The sequence below is a fragment of the Ricinus communis genome, chromosome 3 (assembly GCF_019578655.1).
Source record: "Ricinus communis isolate WT05 ecotype wild-type chromosome 3, ASM1957865v1, whole genome shotgun sequence".
Taxonomy (NCBI): domain Eukaryota; kingdom Viridiplantae; phylum Streptophyta; class Magnoliopsida; order Malpighiales; family Euphorbiaceae; genus Ricinus; species Ricinus communis.
In genome coordinates, this window is record NC_063258.1 from 25643521 (window position 1) to 25667003 (window position 23483).

Consider the following 23483-nt stretch of genomic DNA (forward strand, 5'->3'; position numbering starts at 1 on the left):
CCTGAGTTGGTCCTCAGATTTTATCCAAATCTCAATGATGATACAAGAACACTAGAATTTATGACAAAATTCTAAGGTAAAGAGGTCATTCCATCATCTTGTTAGAACTTCTGGGGATTCCTGGAAAGAAAGGATGGTCAGTTTAACTTGTTGATAATAAGATTAAGAGTCTCATGTCTCTCCTGGAATGAACTAGAACTTTCTTCTTAAATCCTGCTGAATTACCTCCTTACAGAAGAAACATCCAGAATATATGCTGCAAAATATGTTTTCCAAAGATCCGAGTGGAGTTTGTGCAAAGCCCTATGATATGTTTTTGGTTTCTATTATGCTTACCAAGTATAGCACGCCATTGCACTTTATAAATAAAAATCTAACTGAATTATAAACATTATTCAGAAGTTTACTCTTGAATGTATGATAAAGCCTGATCCTGCCTTTAGTAGTTGAATTGATAATCCATGTTGGTTTGAATTTGAAAAAATAACATTAGTGTAATCTGTCAACTCGAGCATGGAATTAACTATAGCAAGGGTTTATGTGCTCTATGGTCGAAATTGGTGGGAATAACTCATCAGATGGGCTATTTTTTTTAGCTATTGTGCGACTATAATAAGAATATTTATATTTTAGATGTGAAAATTTATAACACCTCATCTCATATTAGAAAAGAATTATCGGTTTTATATGTTTATAAGAATCGAAATGAATTATATTAATACTAGGAGTTGACTTTTAGAGCTCGAGAGGCCTAGCTTCGCCTCTAAAAATCTATACCAATAATTTATGCTGAGAAATATGATAAAAGCTTATGTATTAAGAAACCAGTGAAGTCGCTAAAATAATCTCACACTACCTGCATTTGGTTTTGGCAAACAAGAATTCCTTTACCATATAGAGGGGTTTCTGACTCATGTATTTGCAAGGACTGGAATTGACTTTTCTAGAGAAGTACTAAAAGTCAAAGTAGTCTTTCCCATATTCATGACCATATCCTCTTAAGTGTAGGAGGACATGCTCCCACACCTTCAGTGCACCTTCCTTACAGGGCCTCTGCTGAATAATTCAAGAATCAAATTATCCATGAGATGATGCAATGGCAGGCTCAACCAAATGCTCTTGGAAGAGAACTGTGCAGACAATGCTACAATAACAGGCTCAAACCTCTTAAATGGTGACTGAGTTGTATGATATATTGTCCATATGCCTTGTCTTCTTAAGATATGCATTTGTAATTTTTGTTGCTTGATTCCTGAAGCTGGGATATGTATTCCTTGTGTGTTTGAACTTCTTTGCAAAATAGATAAAATACCTTTCCTCCCAAGTGTAGTATCAACTTAAAAGATTGTGATTCATTCTAATTTTATATTATAACTTCAGGACTTTCTGGAAATTTGGACATGAGTCAAAAAATAATTAGCATTTTTCCCTCCATACATTCCCTTTCTTAAAAGAAAAATTCTCAATTTATTAAAAGAATAAATAAATATCAAAGAATTACAATATAATGAGTTGACAAATTGTGAACTTAAATGATAATTTATTATAGGGCTAACAGTTTCAAAAAATCTAAATATTTGTGGTAGTTTGCTGTTTTGGTCAACTTTTTTAAAATTGTCAATTTAGCTACAATTTGACTAATTGAGTGCAATTTTAGCTAAATTAAATTGTTGGTCAAAATTAAGTAATGTGAATGGTAACGTGGTCGCAATCTAAAAAATGATAATTCAAAATTAAATAACGTGTATAAATAATGTGGCATTAGAACTTATCAATTTGGATTTTTCATATCCTAATTGGCGTCTATGTCTCTGCTTATATTGTTTAATTTTGACAAACAACTTATATAGACTAAAATTTCAACTTGCTAAATTGATAAATTTTAAAAAATGGACTAACATAGTAAAATTTCATAAAAGTTTAAATTGTTTAGGCTATTACGCTATTATTATTATTATAATAGCTTTAACAATTTAGTGCTTAGCCTTCACTTTTCCTCCATCTTTCCCACTTTTCCATACCCATTTTCTTCAGCTTTACCTTTCTTTCCAAACAAAGTATGAGGATGAAAGTCAAAGGGAAGTGTATCTTTTGAAGAATTAAAATGGGAATACTGTTTGGAAATCTTTTTGGGCAAACTAAAATCCGTAAAGAACAAAGGGAAAAAGAAATCATAGCATTATCCCACCCAACCAAACCATCTTAGCCTATTTCTTCTCCATGGATTTAATTTCTTGTAGCTAGATGATACTAGGGTACCTTTTATTTTACATTTTTCTTTTTTCTGGAAGTCATACACTCTAGTACGAAAATAATTTTAAAAAGTAAACAATATTTTATTCAATTAATTTCTTCAATGTAGATGAAAATAATAAATAATAATAGTAATAATATATAAAACATAAATAGATGTTAGAATTAAAATTAAAAATAAATAATAATTATCAAAATTATAAACACATGAATATATAAATATAAAGATAGAGATGTAAGAAAGATAGGACGCTAATAATTTGAAAATTTCTAAATTCAAAAATACAAAATACCAGAGAAATTAGGACATCAGAAATCTGATGCTTGCGCATTACACAATCTCTTTAAAGTATATTTGTCCCTCATTGTTGATATTTGAAAATAATCTGGTTCTGAGGCTACAATGGATCAACACAGTTGATGAATATCACACCAACTGTACCAGCGAACTTAAAGTATATCTAAGTTTTATCACACTTGAGTATCTATTTTTCATACCTTAAATGAAAAAAATATGGATATATAAGGAATGACTAACGTAGGAAAATAACATTTGACATATCTTGAAATCTTTGATATATCATAATTAATTATAATTTATTTACGACTTTTGGCATATCATGATTAATTCATCATTAATCCATGACATTTGGCATATCATAATTAATTCATCATTAATCTACAACCTTTAATATATCATATGACCTTTGGTATTTCATATGATTTTTTTTTATATCAACATTCAATGGGTATCAATTTATCATTCATCTATATCTCACAAATATTATCAATTTTTTAACATTAATAATTATAATTGACTTTTTTTATAAAGTGTACCTAGGTATAAAAAAAACATATGAAATTGTTTTACTTGAATGAAATTTATAAAAGTGCATATTCCATCAAAACAGTTTTAAGAAACTACTCTGACTATTTTTATGATACTTTAATATTTTGAAAGTTAAACTGCTAATAATTTGTATATGAATTTATTAACACCGTTAATTTAATAGTTATACCTTATTCACTCAGTGTTATCTATTTATAATTTTATCACCATTTTACTTCTTACTAACGTAATTTCATCCAAAACTAGCCATTTGAGATATTTTAGAGCTTTAATAATATATTTTCTATATATAATATGGTGAAAATAAGTATTCATACCTCATTTAAGCTTAATTATCTATTTTCAGGTAATATTAGCCAAAAAAGAAAAAAAATTCAAAAAAAAAGAGCTTAATTAGACATGTTCGTATCAATACCCAATATTAAAATGCATGAACTGCGATTTACAAGACCTGATCGAAAATTATAAGGCCAATGGAGCATTTTAGTTATTTTGTATTATTATTAGGACTTATATTAAAAGTTACTTATGAGATAATATTTTGTGGAAATAAGAATACACAGTCTTATCTATCAGATAGATTTATGTTGGTATATTTATCTCTAAGCATACCTACTTAGAGGATGACTATTCTCTATATATATATCTCTGTAAGTTTAATTCTAAAAAGGGATGAGAGTTTTCTCTTATATGCTCTCTACATCTGTCTATTATTATTCTATCTACAATTCTCTATAGTTCTTCTATGAACACTTTAGTTTAGTTTTCATTACTGTTTTTAAGATCTAAGAAGCTTTTCAAAAAGTGGAGAGTGAGGATCAACCATTTTCCTATTAACGGTATTAATAAATTTAAACACAAAATATAATTTTTAAGATATTAAAAAAACCACATAACTTTGTATATTAAAAAATTAAACTCCGTGGTCAAATTTTATATTTTTTTCAATATTATCTAACCTAATTAAATCAAGAATTTAGGTCAAAATCCAAAAAAAACTGGAATTAATATAAAATATAAACTGATATCTGAATGAATTAATACAAAAGTTTTTTCTTTTTAGGACAGGTACGTAGAGGTTGGACTGCCGACATCAACCTCTTTTTTTTTTTTTTTTCCGGTAGTGGTTAAGGATGATATATTTACAATCAAAAGGGACCTGGTCTCCACTTTATGTCACAAACAGATCCTTTTGTGCTCGTGATCTGTAGTTAAAAGATCAAAAAAGCATATAATAATATAATTAAATAATTCAAAAGCAGTAATCTTTTTAAATAAAAGTGAGATTGTTTTAGATTTGAGATAAGCAATTGAGAAAAAAAAGTCAATTTTATATCGAGTCATTTGTTGCGTTATCATGGCATTTCAGGAATAATAATTAAGATTAAAAGGAAATTTGTTAATTTATTTACCCATATGGCTAAAGAGTGGAGGAGAGTGCTAAGGTACACAGCCGGTGACGATCCTACAACAACAACAACAACAACAACGCCAGGTTAATAGAAAGAAAAGGTCTAAATACGAAATGCTTGATCTATGGAGTGAATGTATACTTTCTGATTTTAAAAATTATTGTTAAATCACCGAATGAATAAATGAGGTAATTGAGACAGTAAAATTACTATGAAACCAACCAACTTGGAAACTATTTCCTATATTATTTTTCACCATTCAAGTAACTCTTCAACTCTTATTAAACATATGAATTAACTTCCTCAGCTCAATTTTTGCATAAACAAATTAGTTTCTCCTTCGTTCAAGCCACCTTCTTTAAATATTTCAATTGGCCACTAATCAACCTTTTCGACTGCTCCACAAGAATGATGTTTTAAATAATACGTCATTCAAATATCAAAATTGATTATAATCTTCCTTTTATGCTTTTATTTTCTTTTCATGTTTTGTTTAGAATAAAATTTAATTTGACAACGAACTCGAGTTTAATTTAGCTTTTTTTCTTTTTCAACTTTATAGACATTTTAAGTAAAGTTTTACATTTTTGACTCAAACTAATCTTATCTTATAAAAAAATGAGAGAGTGAAAATCAATCCCTCTTGAAAATGAAAAACAATTAATATTAATATTTAAAAATTATTTTATAATATAGTACAATTAATATAATTAAGCAATAAACAACTATTACTATTATTATTTTCATCGAAATTGCTCACTTTTCCGTCGTCGGCACCACTATTGTAGCCATATTTTTTATCGTCATTAATAGAAAAAAAATAATAAAAATATTGATAAATAATAATATTTATTGTTTATTTATATTTTATTTAAATACTCATATATATATTTAAATAATTTAATTTTATATAAAAATAAATTCTTTTTCGTTTTCCATTGTATCCACTCTATTACAGAGAATGTGTAACACATTCTCGTATTTGTAAAGATATAAATATGTAAAGTTTTTTACTAAAATATCAATTAAAAAATTAAAAAAATTAAATTAAATTCGAATAATAAAATCAGTGATCAAATTAGAATTTATTTATTTTATTTATGTATGTACATTTCTTTCTCATTTTGTCCTCTACTTCATATTATAATTTTTTTAATAACAAAACTAATAAAAATAAAGTTAAAAATTTGGGGGAGCAGTAAGAACTAAGAAGTAAGAGGAAGACCAGAAATTGGGAAAGGAGAAAAGACAAAGTTGTGGGTTAAATCAAATAGAGAAGCCCTCCTTTCAATTGTGTCGGGCATTTGTGTATTAGTTGTATACGGACAAAACTCGAGTGCATGCATCTCCATGCAACTGTCCCCATTTTCGTACACGTGCATAAAACACTTTCTGACGAAAAACTCTTATCATAGCTTCGTCTGTTAGTCCTTGGGAATTAACCCTTGAAACGACAAAATCAACCAAATTTCTTTTTAAAACTCACATCTTGGTTTTTATTTAAGCTTATGTTAAAAACAATAATTAAATAACTAAATCATTTGGATTTTTTTTTCAAAATAAATATAACAGAAATTTCTTTATGATTCTTATTACTAAAAATCCATAATCCTTCTATGATCATTTGCAAATTAATTTATTAAACTATCAATTAACTATTAATCAGTATTAGAATCGTTTTTAAAAAATATAAATTTCTTTTGAGTTTAAACTCCAATTAAGATCAATTTATAAGAAAAAAGAAAAAAGAATCCATCATCTAAGTAAATAGAAGACTGATAAAAGAGAAAACCCAAAAAAGGAGGTTCTACCTTTAAGTGACTTACTTTATATCTTAAATCGAGATTAAAATATCTTAATTTGAAAATAATTAAAAAAAAAAGGGTTTTTCTTTTAGAAGATATATTATGTTCATGAAACAATTATGGCTTTGCATCAATTAGATTGTAGGATATATATAATATCATGTGAAATTACCATTTAATTCCTAATCTAAATAAAATAGGTATCGCCAGTCTTTTTTTTTTTTTTTTTTTTTTAACTTATGGAGTAATTCTATAGCAAATTAACATTCTTTTGGAAGTTATTCTTTTATTTATTTTCTTTTATTTTCAATGTGAGAGTTAATTACAAATTAGTCACTTGATTGGTTAAATTGTAATAGTTTTGCATAATTTTGAATAATTTGTTAAGAAAACTGTTCACCTTACTTCTTTTCTTTTCTGTAGGCTCTTTAAATATTATCTTTATACTTTTTCTTTTTGAATTGAATATTCTCTTAGTTCACCTTAGTTTCACTTTCAATATAAATTCATAATCTATTATAATAATAATAATAATTAAGTTTATATTTTCTCTATTATTAGTGTTTGTGTAAGATTCTATTGGAAATAATAAGTGAAGTGGACCAAAAATGAAGAAAGTATCTTTAAAAATATCCAAAAAGAATGTTCAAGCATTTCTCTCAAATATTAACACATCTAAAGGAGGTAAAAAAAGAAAGTAGTAATTACTCATTACCTCCTAATTTTTATTCTATGCTGATTTTATTATACTAAATTTCTTTTTATATTTTTTGCATCCAAAATCAATGCAATTAAAACTAAATAAATAAATAAAATTATAATTTAATATTTAAACTTCTTATTAAATATTAAAGTTGTCTAAAATTAATCTTTAATCAAATTCAAATAAAATCTTTATTTTTAGCATTATTTAATAATAATATCTATCAAAATAATAACATAAATAAATATTTTAACTATAAATATGTATTATAATTTAATAATTAAAATTAAATTTTATGCTAATTTGATAATATTGCTTTAAATATAAGTATTTTTAAAATATTTAAAATTTCTAAAATTAAATTGTGCTAAAATTAGAGTAAGTTAAAATGATAATTAATTAATTTTGTTAAATACTAAAATTAATTTATTATAAAACTAAATATTATCCTACTTTAAGTAATAATTTCACTCTAATATAATAAAAATAATAATTTAGATGAATTTCATATTTGATAAAATTTTAAGGACTAAATTATAATTTTATTTTTCAATTTAGTCATTTGAAGACATTGACTTTGACTTTGAATGCGAAGTTTAATAGTTAATTTTATAAGAACATAAGAAAGTTTTAATATAATAAAATAAAGACATATAGACGTATTAAATGAAAACATATGTTAAAAAGTGTGAACATAAGACTAAAAAATAAGTTCAGATATCTGTTAGGTTATATAAAAATTAAAATATTAAATTAACTAAAATAACTAAAATTCAGGAGCATAAATATTCATTTAGCCTAAAAGTTGATTAGTACTTCAGGTTCTACATTTACATTAATCACTTAAGATTATTATTAAACTTTGTTCATAATAAAGAAAAAGAAAAAGAAAATATTAACAAGCTTTAATTATTATTTTAACATAATATATAAATAATTATTTCTACGTTTCTACTTAAATCATGTCAATTTAACTAAGAAAAGAAATAAATAATTATACAATTAGAACCGGAGTTAACTGAAGTTAAAATGTAAATGTGTCAATTTATTTTATATTAATTTGTAAAATTATATGGGTTCGTTTTTTAATAAAATAATTTTATCTTCAATCATATAAATAATAATGAGTTTGTCTAATTATAAATATATAAATAATAATGAGTTTATCTAATGATTAATATTCATGAGTAAAAAACAATAAATATGGATCTGAATGGAAGAAGACAATCATAGGCATTGTGGGAATGAAACATCATCAATTAGAAGCATAACAAATAGGTATGGCCACCAAAACAAATACCTGTCTTTGGCAACAAAAAGATTCCATACATCCCACATATGCGTATAAGTTGTTTACAATACAAAAGGAAAGGATTATCTGTCAAAATAAGAAAAATAATTAATCTGGGAGACGATTATTATAGTGTTAAATCAAATCAAATCAAATCAAATAATAACAAAGAAGCTTTTTAGGTTAGTGAAAAGATGGTGCTCAATTAGTGATTGCCAGCTAACTTAAAAAGCATCAACCCGCCAGCCAACCTTTAATTTCTATGATCTTTTTTTACTTAATAATAATACTTTTTAAAAAGAAAATAACAATTTCAAACTTTATAGTCCTATATTTATTTTATATATTTATACAAGTATAACGGAATTAATTTTTTAAATGAATTAAAACATTTATTATTATTTTTATAAACATTATAAGATAATTTTTCCCTTATTAGGATTTTGAGTCTTTATTTAACTTTCACCATAGGATTCTATTTCTATAAAATACATAATTATATAATTGGTAACTAAAACTTATCTTGCTTTTGTTTATCATAAAATTTGAATTGATTCTTACCCACGAGGAATAATTCAATCAATAAGAAAAAATAGCATATTTTTTAGAAATTAATATAACTCAAAATTTTTAAGCAACAAAATGTTATACCATATAATATATTCAAATATCACTTGTCTCGTATAAAAAGAACCATAATTACATTTAGGACTTAACTCAAATAATAAAAATGTTTGTATTTAGAAGGTGGAAATCTTCAATTTAAGTCTTTGATTAAAAAAAAAACCCGATGCCTTATAAAATAGATATTCCACTTTTATACTGCAAACTCAATAATTTATAACTTACATGTGAATGGTAAATGTAAAATGTAATTCACTTGCCAATTTAGACAAAGATGTAGAGATTTTCTTCTTATTTTTTTTTTTCATAAAGCCTAAATTATTTTATATAATATATATATATAAATAAAAGATGAACAGAGTTGTAGCTGGAGCAGTTCCACATAAGTTGGCAATAAAGGTACAAATAGAAAGGTCCAACTCCAACGACAGAAATAAACCAGGCCGACAAGGCGACCTCAGCCCCGGGAAAAACGGAAGTGTACTGTCCACAACACTCACACACGTTCCCACGGATGGGTCCCTTCCCCACATGCTTCCATGTGCTTGATTTGTGTGCACTTATCCCTTAATCTTACTCCTAATCTTTCTTCATATTGTTTTTCTCCCTTTAATTTTGTCCCTAATTTTACTTTCCATTTCTTTCTCTTTCCTTCCCCACTCTCATGTTTCATGTGCGTCCCTCTCACGTTTTATTTAGTATTTATTTTAGAATCATGCTTTGGAATATTTCTTATCCTCTTGTTAAATATTTCATATAATTTTAAACTCCATATCTAACCTAATATAAATAAATAAAAATACGATTGAGATCTAATTTTAACTGTAAAAATATTAATTTCTATAATGAGCATATAAGAATGGTTGTTATTTATCTCATTACTTCAACGGTTAAAACCGCTAATAATAAAAAAGATAAGAAAAAGTTTTTTAAATATAAATACTTATACTTTTAAAATATTTTATTTACACATAGTGAATTACTCAATAACGGTATTTGGTATTTAATATTTTATATTCATATTTTTATTTAATATTTTTTAGATTTTTTTATTGATCAATCCAATAAAATTTTATTAGAACATTTATCTAATTTCCACTTCATCAACTTTAATTTTATTGGAGATTAGCTAACAAACTCTTTTTGTTATTTCATTATATATAGGTTGCATAAAATTCTTTTTCTAGACTTAAGACTTATATGCCTCTTTTTGGATGTCCATCTATATATAACTTAGGGTTCACTTCATCTTTTAGTGATATTTTGTTATACATCTTAGCTTGTGTGCTACTATCTTTTATTTTTGCACCATTCTATAAATAAACTTTTCCTATCTATCAGAACTTTATATTATCATTTTTATATCACTTTTTGCAATTGTCTAGTATCTCTAAACCTCTAGAGTACAAGCCATCAATTGGATCATAACATACCTAAACTATTTGTCTTACAAATAAAATTAAAAAACTAACTATGATGGTAACCATAGTGGCACCAACGATGGCGATGTAGCATCCACTATGATTGGAAATAAATTTATTATTGCCACCCAATTCTATGTGGATAAATGCTTAATTATAAAGAAATCGACTAAAAAGGGTGGAGCAGTGATTTTTAGAAAAGAAAAATAAGGACAAAAAAAGAAATAAATCATAATGAAGTTTGTTGAGATATTATAGCGAATACATCCAAAATATATATATTAAATAAATAAAATTATAGAAATTGACATAGGATATAGAGATAAGAGCTTTAAAAAGATTAAGAGGATATAATTGAAATTATTTTAAAACTGTAGAGGTTGGTATAAAATATAAATAAATTTTAGGGGCTATGCGGTACTAATTTTCAAATATAAATAAAAAATTTAAAGTTTGGGGGATGGCCCGTTCAACCATCAATGTACTGAGGATGTTTTTATACTTGTCATTCAAACACAATTTCTAAAGTAAACTAAAATTGTACTGCTATACATTATATAGTCTTTTAAAATAAAATTCATAAATGTGGGATTTTAAATTCAAATATTCAAAGGATAAGGATTAACAATAATCTAATTATTTTAAATTATCAGCAAAAATAATTGGTTCTAAAAAATCTGAAATTATTGAATTAAAAAATAAGAACCCAAATATAAAAGAGAGAAGACTCTCCATTCCTTAAATATCTTCTTTTGTAAATAAATAGAGACAACAAGAAATTAAAAAACAATAAAAATATAGTTTTTTTGATAATTTCTAGAAAAATTAATTATAAAAGATTTTAACCACATAAAATTACCCACTAACTCATTGCCTTTTAGAAAGTGTTTGTTTTATTCTTGTAAAGTAATAGACTTTGCTTTTTAAAGAAAATTCGGCGGCATGATTTATGGATAAGGTTAATAAAAAAATGAATGTATCTTTTTGTGTTTTATAATTTTCTTTCTTTTTCTTTTTATCAAAGTTCAAAAATTTAAATAACAACTACTTGTTTATTATAAAATTGAGTTTAATAACATTTTAATACTTTATAGTTATTTATAATATTTTAAAAATAATAATAAATATATATATAATTATTCTTTCAAAAATTTAAATTTTAAATATTTTATTAGTATAATAATATAAAAATTATTTTAAAATATTATTAATTAATTTTCCTAGTGTATACGGTAATACTTTAATCTATAATTGATACTACTATTTTCTAAGATTATAAATTATTATATAATTAAAAAATTAATTTATTATTTAATATAAAATTAAAATAATAATTTAAAAGATTATTTTCTAAAATTTGAGTCATTGTCTATTTATAAAATTAATTTATTGGTTACATAATATTTAAGAATATTATTAAAATATTATTTTCTTAAAAATTATTTAATTATAATATAATTTATTAATAAATAAATTAAAATTATAAAATTACACATAAACTTGAATCTTATTATGAAAGCTAAAGATATATGTCAAAGCAAAAACACTATGTGTCGAAATAGTAATACATACCAAAACAAAATTATTTCTCCTAATTTAATACACACACATATATATATATATATATATATATATATACACACGTATAACCTTAGTAGCTCTTTTTCTTTAACGACAATTGTGTTTTTCTATAATATAACAACGGATTTCATAATATTATAATAAAAAAGAAAATCTAAATTAAAAAATCGTTATGCTTCTTTTTTAAATAGAAATCATTTATATTTCATTCATTCAAAAATAAGAAGTATAACTTCATTGATAAAAATAAAAAAATATTATAATTAAAAAAAAAAAAATCTCACTTGAATAGTAAAAATTTGTCTTTATATTTTTAAATTACTTCAACGAAGCTTTTTTGATTTGTAATTTAGTGATCTATGTACTACACTCAGTAGTTAATTTCAGATGTGTAAAATTCTATAAATACAATGATAAAGGAAGAATTAAATCCAGGTATAATTAAAATTTTCATATAAAAAATAAGAAAATTATAAAACGAGAAATTAAGAGATTTAATAATAAAAAAATAAATATACAGATATTAAAAAATTTATATTTATTGATTAAAATAAAATAATATAAATAAGAAAAGAGGAACCACCGTAATTTAAAAAATGATCTGGGGTAACAAAATAAAATTTATAAAAAATAGGAAAAAAGATATTGATTTACATACTATATTGCAATTGAAAATTCTTATACTCCTTAAATTTCAGGAATTGGAACAAAATCAATGAGGGTACTACTTAATTAGCCAAAATCACTATTTCCGAGCTTTAAATGTTGTAAATACTTCATCATACGGCTGAAATGCTTGAATAATAATTCTAAAACTATAACTTAAATATTTTCATGTATATCTAAAATATTAGAAACTAATAAAGTATACTATAATTCTTAAATTTTTATATTGAAAGAATTAGAGTGTATATTGTGAAAAATTCTCAAGGAATAAATATATTAATTTTAGAACAATAAAGACTTAATTGTTTTTAAGATCATTTGATTCATGAGAGGGTCAACTGGCCATGGACTACATAATATAGGATAGTCATCATTTACCTAATACAGATGAGATGACTCAAACTTGAAACCTCTTATTTTCAAGAGCAAACATTTTTGCCATTTGAACTAGACTTCAAATGTAGTTTCACAATTAATATAATGTTAAGAGAGGATATCCAAATAATTTTTTTAAGGTTTTAGTAGTTTAATTAGTCCCTTTCCTTCATTAATAATAAAAAAAAAAAGTAAAAATCTATTGTCTGTGCTAAACAAATCACAAAGACAAACAATACAACAATGTTATAATTTTAAATTATATTCTCCAAGATGATTGGTATAATCCTATACGTTATCTAATTCAACCAATTCGTTAAAATCCTCTATGTATCAAAATAATTTAATTTGTGAAAACTTTTCTTAAGCACCACCCAAATTTTATTGTAACATACTAACCTATCTAAATTGAAGGAAAAGTTATGAAAAGAATTTACAAAAAATAATCAACGGAATACAATGCATAGCTTCAAGTTATCTCATAATAATACTATATATTATATTAAAATAAAAATCAAACGACTTTCTGCCTCATAATAAATATAATATATCTATTTTAATGTCATTATAAAGAATAAAGGAAAAATAAAGTCGTGAACCGATAAAAGAAATAATATTCTAAAATATGATTTATTTTATAAAATTAGCCCATTTAATAAGTAATTAATTTTTTTTTATGTTTTGTGGGAGAATGTTAATGGAATTTTAGTTTCAAAAATAAGTATATTTTATTATATACGCATAAAATCTAAAAATCAACATAATTTTCTAATCGAATACATCTTTCTAAATGTATACTAGTTGTAGCTTACAAGTTATTTTTAAGAACATATGTTATTTCAAACCTAAAATATATTATTATACCATTTAATTTTATTTAGAGCTAGTTAGTTTAATCTGTTCTTAAATAAAAAAAAAAGAGATATAAATAAATTAAAAATTGAAAATAAAATAAAATTGCTTGACCCGTATTAAACGAGGATACCCGACCCATTAAGAAAAAAGTGAAGGCGTGACTCACGCGCTTAATATGTTGCGTGAAGGAAAGACTTTTTAAAACCAAATGCACGGGACAGATCTGGAGTGGGACCCACATGTGTGCCTCCAAATAAGGTAACCGGGCACCGTCAGATCCGGGAAGTTGCATCAGAGCCGCACAAGTATTCATGGAAAGTAAAGCAAATATTATACTCATCATACATCATCTATATATGTAACTATAATAAATAGTATAAAATAATAAAATGGAAAGAAAAAAAAAATGAGTTGCTAGGGTTAATGGGATCAAACGTAGACAGCTTTTTGTAATGTTTGTTTGGGATGAAGGAAAAAGAGAATTTAGAAGGAAAGTGAATAAAAGAAAAAAGAAAAAAAGAAAAGAAAAGAAAAGTGGGGTTGAGTAATCTTTTTTAGGCCCAATATTCTTCTTGGGATTGGTGGTAAAAAGACCTTCGTTTTTTATCCTATAAATACCCTCACAATCACCCACTCTTTCCATCTCCCTAAACCTGTGCGCTACAATTTCCCTTCTCTCTCTTATCTTTTTCTTCCTTTCTTGTTCTTCCAAGAAAATCCTTTTCCATTCTTGTTTTTAGGGTTTTCTTGTTTACATGAACAGATAAAAATGACTCTCTTTGTATTCTTCCACAGCTTTCTTGAACTGCATCTATTACAGAACTGGTAGTAGTGCTTTTGCTTCCTTGCAATTGCTTGCATGCCACTGTACGGCTGGCTCCTTTTTTTTTTCTTCTTTTGTTTTGTTTTTGCGGTTCAATAAAGCTGTGGGAAGATACGAACAGGGTCAAGAAATCAGCACCCAATTTGGTTTAATCATCAAGCTTTTGGTATATACTATACACTTTTGATCTAATCCTTTTTTCAATTTGATTATGTTCCTTGTTTGTTTGTCTGTTTGTCTGTTTGTTTGTTTATTTGATCCGGATCTGTTTATTTTTAGGTATCTTGATTCTGCTTTCTTTGTGAGATACTGCTTGTTAATGAATATTTAAATGTGCATATACATATTCCTCTTCTGATTTTTATTTTATCTCCATGGGTGGAGTTAGCTTTAAAACCTAGATCTTTGCATAATCATTCTGACTATATATCTATTAAATCCTTTTACCTACACTTGGTGCATAATTTTATGGAGCAACTCTTGTCTTGTAAATATAAAAGGCGTATAATTATGGACTGAAAAAGGCCTGAAGAAGCCGCTCCTTTTTTTCTTTGGTGCTTACAGCATGTACTCACCTAGCTTCAATGGAGTCCGATTTATATATGCAAAACCAAAATAGGATTCTTTTAGTTGGGTATGTAGCTTTTAATTTAGTTAAGTTTTCTTGTGTCATTTTTCAATCATCCTTTGTTGTTTTCTTGGATTTCTTTTTTGGTTGTATCGACAATCTTTATGGCTACCCATGTGGAGGGTTCATTGCTTGCAAATAATAATTTTTGGAACTATAGCTGGAGATGACAAAATAATTTGACTTACAAATATTTGAAATTATACAACCGTATTTGATCTCTTATAAGAACTTGTCGGTAGGTACAGTAACTGTTAATTCAGTCCTTTTCTTTACATTCCATTGCGAGGACTAAGAAGGATAGAATCTGATGTGTTTTTTTTTTGTGTTATGTGTAAATCCTGCCATTGCTCCCCAAAAGAAAAAAAATCTGGATAGCCGGCTACTACTATTATTTTGCTTGTGTATGTGTAAATCTTGATTACGCTTTAATAATTTAAGATTTGAGCCTTAATCACCTTTTAGGGTGTGCAGATTTTACATGTAGAATACATGAAATATGGACCACAATGCTTGCTAGCTTACCCTTTTCTAAGGGCAAAAGTGAGTCTAATTCATTGCTAAATGGTTAGGTAAAGCTTTAATGGTAAGGCAATAAACAAAAACAAACTAAAGAAAATTAACTAGATTTTCTTTTGTTACATGGAACTTTTAGAAGAGGAATTAGGGTTTTATTCTTCTTTACTTGTACAAACAAAGGTAAAGACAACAAAGTGTCAAGAATTGTTCTTCTAGATCACCTAAAAGCACTCACTGTCTTGTCTTGTTAGGGCTGACATGCTTTGAAAATCATATCATGGTTTTCCTGCCTTCTCATTTGACAGTAGAAACAATATTATCTGTATAGCCATCTTTCTTTTATGCAATTACAGAATAGATCTAGTCACCGAGCTGTAATATTGATATAGCTGGACCGACATTATATTATATTATATGTGTGTCGTATACATGAAACTCTGAAGAAAATTATGCAGTGTACAGTGTAATAAAACTGTCTGGGTTCTTTTTTTAATTTTTATGAACTTAGCTGGATTTTTTAGACATTCACGAGGGTCATGAATCCATCCAATTAATGGGCTGCCTCCTTTTTGATCCGTTATATGATATTAATGCACTGGTCATAGGTGTATACTGGCTAATCTTGTTAAATTTATGACACGCAATTCTTTATGTTGCTGACTAATTGAATGCGTTTTCTAGTTGCTCATTGCTAATAGTTCGATCTGCTGGGATTATATCTTTAGACAATTTCTGCTTCTTATCTCTCTACCCTCGGAGTTCTTGTACCTCTTTAACCCCAATAGTAAAAAAGGACAAAGTTCCTGAATCCAAGCTGTTGTAACCCACAATTGGAATTGATGCAGATGTTTCAATTTTGGGGGTCTGTCATCAATTTTTTGAAAGTTGAAACCCGTAAATCATTTGAAACTCTCAACTACCACTCTTGTTTTGTTTGATTATCTTCATTCTCCAACATTCAAACAACATTTCAGACTCCAAAGAAAACAGTGTTTTTTTGCTATCTAGTACATTAAAGATCTAGAATTGCTTTACCTACCCGTTATTTACAACAAATAAAACTCATTCAGCGATATTACAAACTGTATATGGAAATACAAAAGAGCCCATTGTTGATAATCAAGGTTAGAGTTTTCTTTTGTTACTTTTCAATTTTCAAGTTTTTTATAAATCTACTAGAGGTTTCTTTTTTCTCTGTTACAATGGTCATTTTTTGTGTTGAACTTTCTGTGTTTGAAGGTGATTTTCAGTGCGTTGTCCAAAGCCTAGTACAATAATGCTACTGTTGAGGAACATAATTGGTTGTCTTAATATATGACAACTAATTTTGTGTTTTTTTAGGTCAATATTTTTGGTGCTGTTGAAATTTTATTATGTTACTGAAGCTTTTTATTCTCCTGCAAGTATGCTATTAGATATGGATTTCTATTCAAGCAAGTGTACCAAACATGAGCTCACATGAATGATAACCTAAAGCTGGGTACCTTCTGCTTTTAAAGAACTGAGGTGAGGTTGACATTTGGTTATTGACTCTCAAATTTTGTTTGGTCTATTATATATATTTAATTATATGAGATTTTGGATTATCTGGAGAATGGTGCTTTGTCATGCTTTTCTTTGAATTTAGAAATCAACCAAAGAGGCTTTACTTATTTTCTAAATACAGTTTTAAAGCTTTTTTCTGATTACACGCATTTTAATTGAAGAAATTAATTTTTTGCTCCAAAGCATAATCTGTAATACTTTTTCTATTTTATTTACTTTGGATTTTTCAAAGAAAATTATGGACTTGATCAAGAACCAGAAGTGCTTACATAAACACTATGATTGACATATATTACGAACGCCATTCTCATCTCTATCTGCTTCATTCTCATCCAAGAAAAAGTAGGGTAAACCTGTCTTTGATAGAAGGGAAGTCTGTCAAGTCTCTTACTTTTATGGACTATGAAAGAGATAATATGCCATTTCATTATGATGTTAATCACTAAAATTTGTTATTTTTAGTTGGTAGAGCTATTAATGCACGTAATCACGTCAAGGCATAAGTTCTTTGTCTATCTACTGTCGTCAAAGTGCTGAGGACTGAGAGCTGCTTTTCCAGCAGATTGTAATGCTCAACTGGTGTGCGAATTGTTGTAATAGTAATGCTCCAGCAGATTTTAACTTGATATTCTGCTGGTATGTACTTCTGCTCTAATGGATGCAGATCTGGTGCCTATGCTTAGACATGTTTGGTTGTGGCTGATTTGCATTATCCCAGGTTCAGTAGTTGTTGCTGGGTGCTAGAAATGCTCTAATGAAGGATCATGTTCTCGTTTTCTTTTCTTTTTTCCCCTTATTTTCTTTGCATAATTATGTCTCCAGTCTTTTGCCATGCCTAACAAAACTTATAGTATAAATTTGTTAATTATTTAACTACATTAACTGATATCTCATATTACCCTCTGTACCAAATCCTGTGACAGTTTTAAGGATCTTACCACTAAAGTGTTCTTTTCAGCAGTGATCAAGAGATTAAGCTAATGTGACCAAGACTTTTGTGTTAGTTAAGGATTTTTGTTAGGCATTGTGACCTAGATCCAAGAATATTTGGTTCTATTGAAGTCAGATATTGTATTAAATTCTATCGATGGTATAGGAGAACTTTCTTTGTTATGGTGAGATCAGTCTTGAAAAGTTTTCTTTCTTTGTTGAAAATTACTCCTTTTTCTCTTAACAAAACGTAAGCTTCCCACCAAGAGCTAAAGGAATTGGAAAAATCTGTCATTAGTAGCTATCACTGAAACGTCATTTTAGTGGTGAAAAGTAAATTGCCTTTTGAATTTAGTGGCCAAGAGAGAAAAGAGAAAACACCATTAAAATACATTCTGCAACGCATTAATGAAAATGTTGCATTGCATGCTTAAAGTTAAAGTAATAGGATTAGTGGGTATGTCGATTTTCTCACCCTATATAATACCATCAAATGTCAAAAAAAAAAGGTATGATCTGTTTGTCTGATTTAATTTAATATATAAAAATAAATAGGTTTCCTTTGGTTGGAAAAAGCTTAGATTTTCTTGTGCTTTGTGATCGTGAAAACAGAGATGGGTAAGAAGAATAAACCATATATGATCATGCAACAGCTATAATTAGTGCACAAATAATAAAATAATATATTTCATTTTACTGTGTTAGTGCTGTTAACTTTTGTCTCATTGATCAATTTAAACTATTTGATCTAATCTGGTAATCATTTCAATTATTTTATAGCCTTTGATCAGCTTTATTATATACATCTTTTAATCTGATGCAATGGATTTACTAAATTAACTGCTTTCTCATAAATTACTATTATTAATTGTTTGAACCCTAAGTGCGATGCTGTCCCACATGCGTAGCAGCTTAACTAGTTTCATCATGAATTATATGTAAAATGCATGAGGGTTTTTAGGAGATGTACGGGAGAAATGAGTTGGGAAGCTGCATGCCAAATCCCACCATAGAAAATATTTGGACGATTCTTCAAGAATTGGGTCAGCATTTCAGAGATTCTTTTCTTGTTTTTGGAAACAAAAGCTTGCTTCAGCTTTTAGCCTCAAAAGCAAGAACAATATTTTCCAAATTGCAAAACATCTTAATAAAAAATAAAATGTTATTATTAATTCTTGGGTCATTTTTTAAATTGGGAAAAAAGAAATAGAAAAGAAGAAGAACACAGAAAATAAAAAAATCTTACTATATATCAAACAGAAAAGCTTACAGTACTTGAATACCATGTTGCATCACAAAGTGACTTCATTGGATACTGATGGAGTAGGCAATCCTGAAAGTGAGAGAAGTATTAAGGGGTCTAATATTAGCAAAAAGTATACACTGATCACTGCATTAACAGTATCTCTATATATTACTCTGTAAAGATCTGCCATGCTTCTCTGTCTGACCTATTATAAACTAGTTTTTTTTTTATTTCTTTTCTTTTCTTTTATGTGGACCTACCTTTATTCATCACCCTGGCCTTTCTTTACATTTCCTTGGCTAAACATTAGTCCTTCAGCTTTCATTTCATTACTTTGTATTAAGGAAAGATTCCCTTAACAAAGCTACATTATTTCTCTCTAATGCTACCCCTTTTTCTTTCCTTCACTTTAATCATGAATTCATCCACTAAACATTAAATCTTGCATTGGATCATTCTACTCCATTTATTTATTTATTTTTTCTTTTCTTTTCTGGAGTCCTAAGGTTTGCCAAGCTATATCACTGAATAAGTCTAGAATCCCCCCACACCCAAATAAAAAAAAGCTATGGAAGAAAAAACAAAGAAAAGAAGAGAGAAGAGAAGAATGCTTGTGAGGCAACTAAATTTTTAATAATAAACTCCTCAGCTGTAATTACCCAAAGTTATATTTTGTCTAAGTTGCTAGCTAGATACATAATTGTCCTTAATTAATTGCTCACACCAATCTGATGATCTAACCTGCCAAGAACCATATAGAAGTAACAAAATTGGCACCGCAGACCATCTAACCTGCCAAAATCATATACAAGTAACAACACTGACACTGTATACAAATATATCGCTCTACTCAAAATGAAATAATTATATATCCTGAAACTAAGAATTCTAAGAGTAAGAAGGTAAGGTTAATTATTATGTTCAAGAAATGAAAGGCGTAGAAGAGGGGAAAACGTACGTGCATTCCATAAATCATAAGTATAGGTTAAAAAGTCTATTCAGAAATTTTTGAAATCAAATCAAGAAAAAGGTGAAGTTACTGCCATGGGACACCCATATATATATATATATATTGGTATCTAAAGCCAAATCATTTTGAATTTCTTTATATCAAAAGGAAGGGTAATTTTGTGCAAATTGATACAGAAGAATTATAATTGACAAGTAACATATCTGAAAACAGGAATTTGAAAACTTGGTTATAATGCAAGGCACAACCAAGGTGCAAGTAAGATCAATAAAGGAGAAACAAGAAGAAATAGTAATTAATTATTGTCAAGGGAAAGAAAAGAAAATAGAAGCAGCTAGTAAAGAAAGAAGAATAATTGTGCTGGTTGGACAGTTGAGATCATCAGCTAGACAGCTAGGAAATGTCAATTATGACATAATATCTTATTGCATATTTATATATATACTCCTCAACTACCACTGTTGAGATCCCACCCAAAAAGAAAAGGACTAGAACACAGAATCATGTTCATATAGAAAGAGAAAGAAAGGTAAAAAAAATATGATGTCAGGTTTGAAGGAGAGTGGTTAAAATCTGATGTCACAAAGTGACAAAGTTTAACCTTTTTCACGGAAATGTAGGAGATCATGCTAGAAGCTAAGCCAAAAGGCCAACAGGAAGAACTATCATCATTGACGATAAAGAGGAAAGCTAGGGAATCTTCTCTCTCTTCTTCTTCTTTCTTCTTCTTCTTCTTCTTCTTCTTCTTCTTCTTCTTCTTTTTTATTCGCAATTTCTCATTCAATCATCACTGTCTTTAATTGGTTAATCATTAACCCACAATTTTCTTTAAGTTTTATGTAATTGTTTTTGCATTTTTCTTTAGCTACTTACTTTTCATGCATATGCTTTTTTCATGCATGGACTCAAACGTACTGTTGTGGGAAGGAGAAGTAGTCAATTCTACATCAATGTCAAATCTCCTCCCTCAAGATTTCTAGAATTGCTAGATTTTATGGAAAAATCTTGGAGAAGAATGAAAACCCATATCATAATTCAGCATCAAATCCACTTAAAGTGCAAGAATTCTCAAGAATTACCTACTGAAATAAAGAGTGACAAAGAACAGAAATTCAGATAAAAACAATTACCGTGATCCATGCAGAAAACCCGGTTCTTGATTCTTGATTCTTGAAGCTGCTTCAGTTTCTTCTAAAACGGAGAATCGGAGATCTTGTAATTCAAGAAAAAAAAAAAAAAAAGAGCCAAGAGAAAACTAACAAAATCCTGAAACTGCCATGTTCTCCCACAGCTTTCTTGAGCTTCCATGGGGTTGCTTGCTTGCTCGCCATATACTTAGCTTAATCTCTAGAAAGATTGAAGAAAGCAGCAGTAACAAGGAAGTTCAAGAAAGCTGTGGAATAGCATGACCAGGATTTGCAAGCGAAAACCATCATCATCAACAGCAAGAACACACTTCAATTCTTCTCAGATCTCACACGCATATCCTTTTTCATTTCTTTTCTTTTTCTTTCTTGCACTGAAAATATAGTGAGATAGAGAGAGAAAGAAGAGAGAGCATGCCCATACAAAATTCATGGACCACTCTACCATATATAATCTTGCAAGCAGCTTTATAGAGAAGGGGGTGAGTAGGGTTCACTTCACTCACAAGAGCGCATTTTACTCACAAAAGGCATACTTTACTAGTGAGTGCGCAGTGGGGTACATTCAAAAACAGTTCAGATTGATTGGTAAGGAAATTTTAATTATTTAAAAAAAAAAACAAATAACAAAATATAAGTTAATAAAATATTTTTTGTCCAAGAAAATAAAATATATATTATATCTGAGAAAAATAAAGTAAGAAAAATCGAAAGAGAAATTTACAACAACACCCCATCCCCATCACATGGCGGCATGTGATCAAGGTTTTTCTTTTTTTCTTGTTTTTAATAAAAAAAGAAAATTTGTAACTAAAGGGTATGGGTTGTTTATGGTCCCCCAATCCCTGTGTTCTTTCTTTCTTCTACATTAATCCTTATTTTAATTTATGTTTTCATCACTGTGATTGTCCATGTCTCCTAATTTTAAAAAGAAGAAAGAAAATCAATGGAATTGGAAATTTTTCAAGATTTATCAATATCTTTCTTTTGTTATTAATAACACAAATACATGACTTAAAATAAATTGGAATTAAGAGAAATAAAACTTCTAGCCATTTCTCTTCTTTTTTTTTTAATAATTTTTTTATCAGAATTTTTTTTGCCTATTATCGCTACTTTTAGATCACTAATAGTCTTTTTTTTTTATATTTTATTTTATTTTTAATTAGTTTAATAAATAAATAGATGTTAGTATTATTTGAGGACTTTTATGATTTTTAATTATATGAGTTTTATAGTCCTCTGTTATAAGGTGTTGTTGAGCTTTCCCCCTATGGGAGGTGGTGAAAAAAAAGATTCAATTTTGTACTCAAACAATCGAATTTATTAAAAAATATTTATAAAATAGATAAATAGTTTAATGTCACCGAGTATAGCGTTTTTTCTGTATAATAGCAATCTACTGTAACATGATTGATGATTGTCAAGAGGGGATATTTTTATATTGATGTATGATTTTTTTTATCAAAATATACATTTTAATTCTCTTTCATAGTATATTTATAATTTTTTCTTAAAAAAAGAGAACTCAAATTATAAAGCTTGTTTAGTTCAACTAATAATTGGTAACTGATAAATTCATATAAGTATTTGGTAAAAACAATGAAATTATTATTGTTAATATTAATGACTAATATGAATATACCGGCATTGATCCATCGAACTACAATAATTTAATATAATATTTTTCCAAAATATAAATTAGAATATATGGTATTTTTGCAAGGCTTACTAATGAGAAAGGATGGAATAATCAATTTGTCGCATTTTCATATGCTAAAAGAAATTAAAGATAATTTTATGCTAATAACTCATCTGTATAGGATATGGTTTTCTTTAAA

General features: G+C 27.3%; 2 long non-coding RNA genes across 2 annotated transcripts; one reads left to right on the forward strand and one right to left on the reverse strand.

Annotated features, from left to right (window-relative positions):
- The first annotated feature begins 13868 nt into the window (after positions 1–13868).
- On the forward strand, positions 13869–18134 carry LOC107261897. Its single transcript, XR_007215190.1, has 3 exons — positions 13869–14825; positions 17211–17312; positions 17814–18134. It is a non-coding gene; the product is annotated as an uncharacterized LOC107261897 (long non-coding RNA).
- Positions 18135–19425: 1291 nt separating this feature from the next.
- On the reverse strand, positions 19426–21616 carry LOC125369489. Its single transcript, XR_007215191.1, has 2 exons — positions 20269–21616; positions 19426–19614 (listed from the first exon to the last, which is right to left on the reverse strand). It is a non-coding gene; the product is annotated as an uncharacterized LOC125369489 (long non-coding RNA).
- Between the last annotated feature and the right edge of the window lie 1867 nt (positions 21617–23483).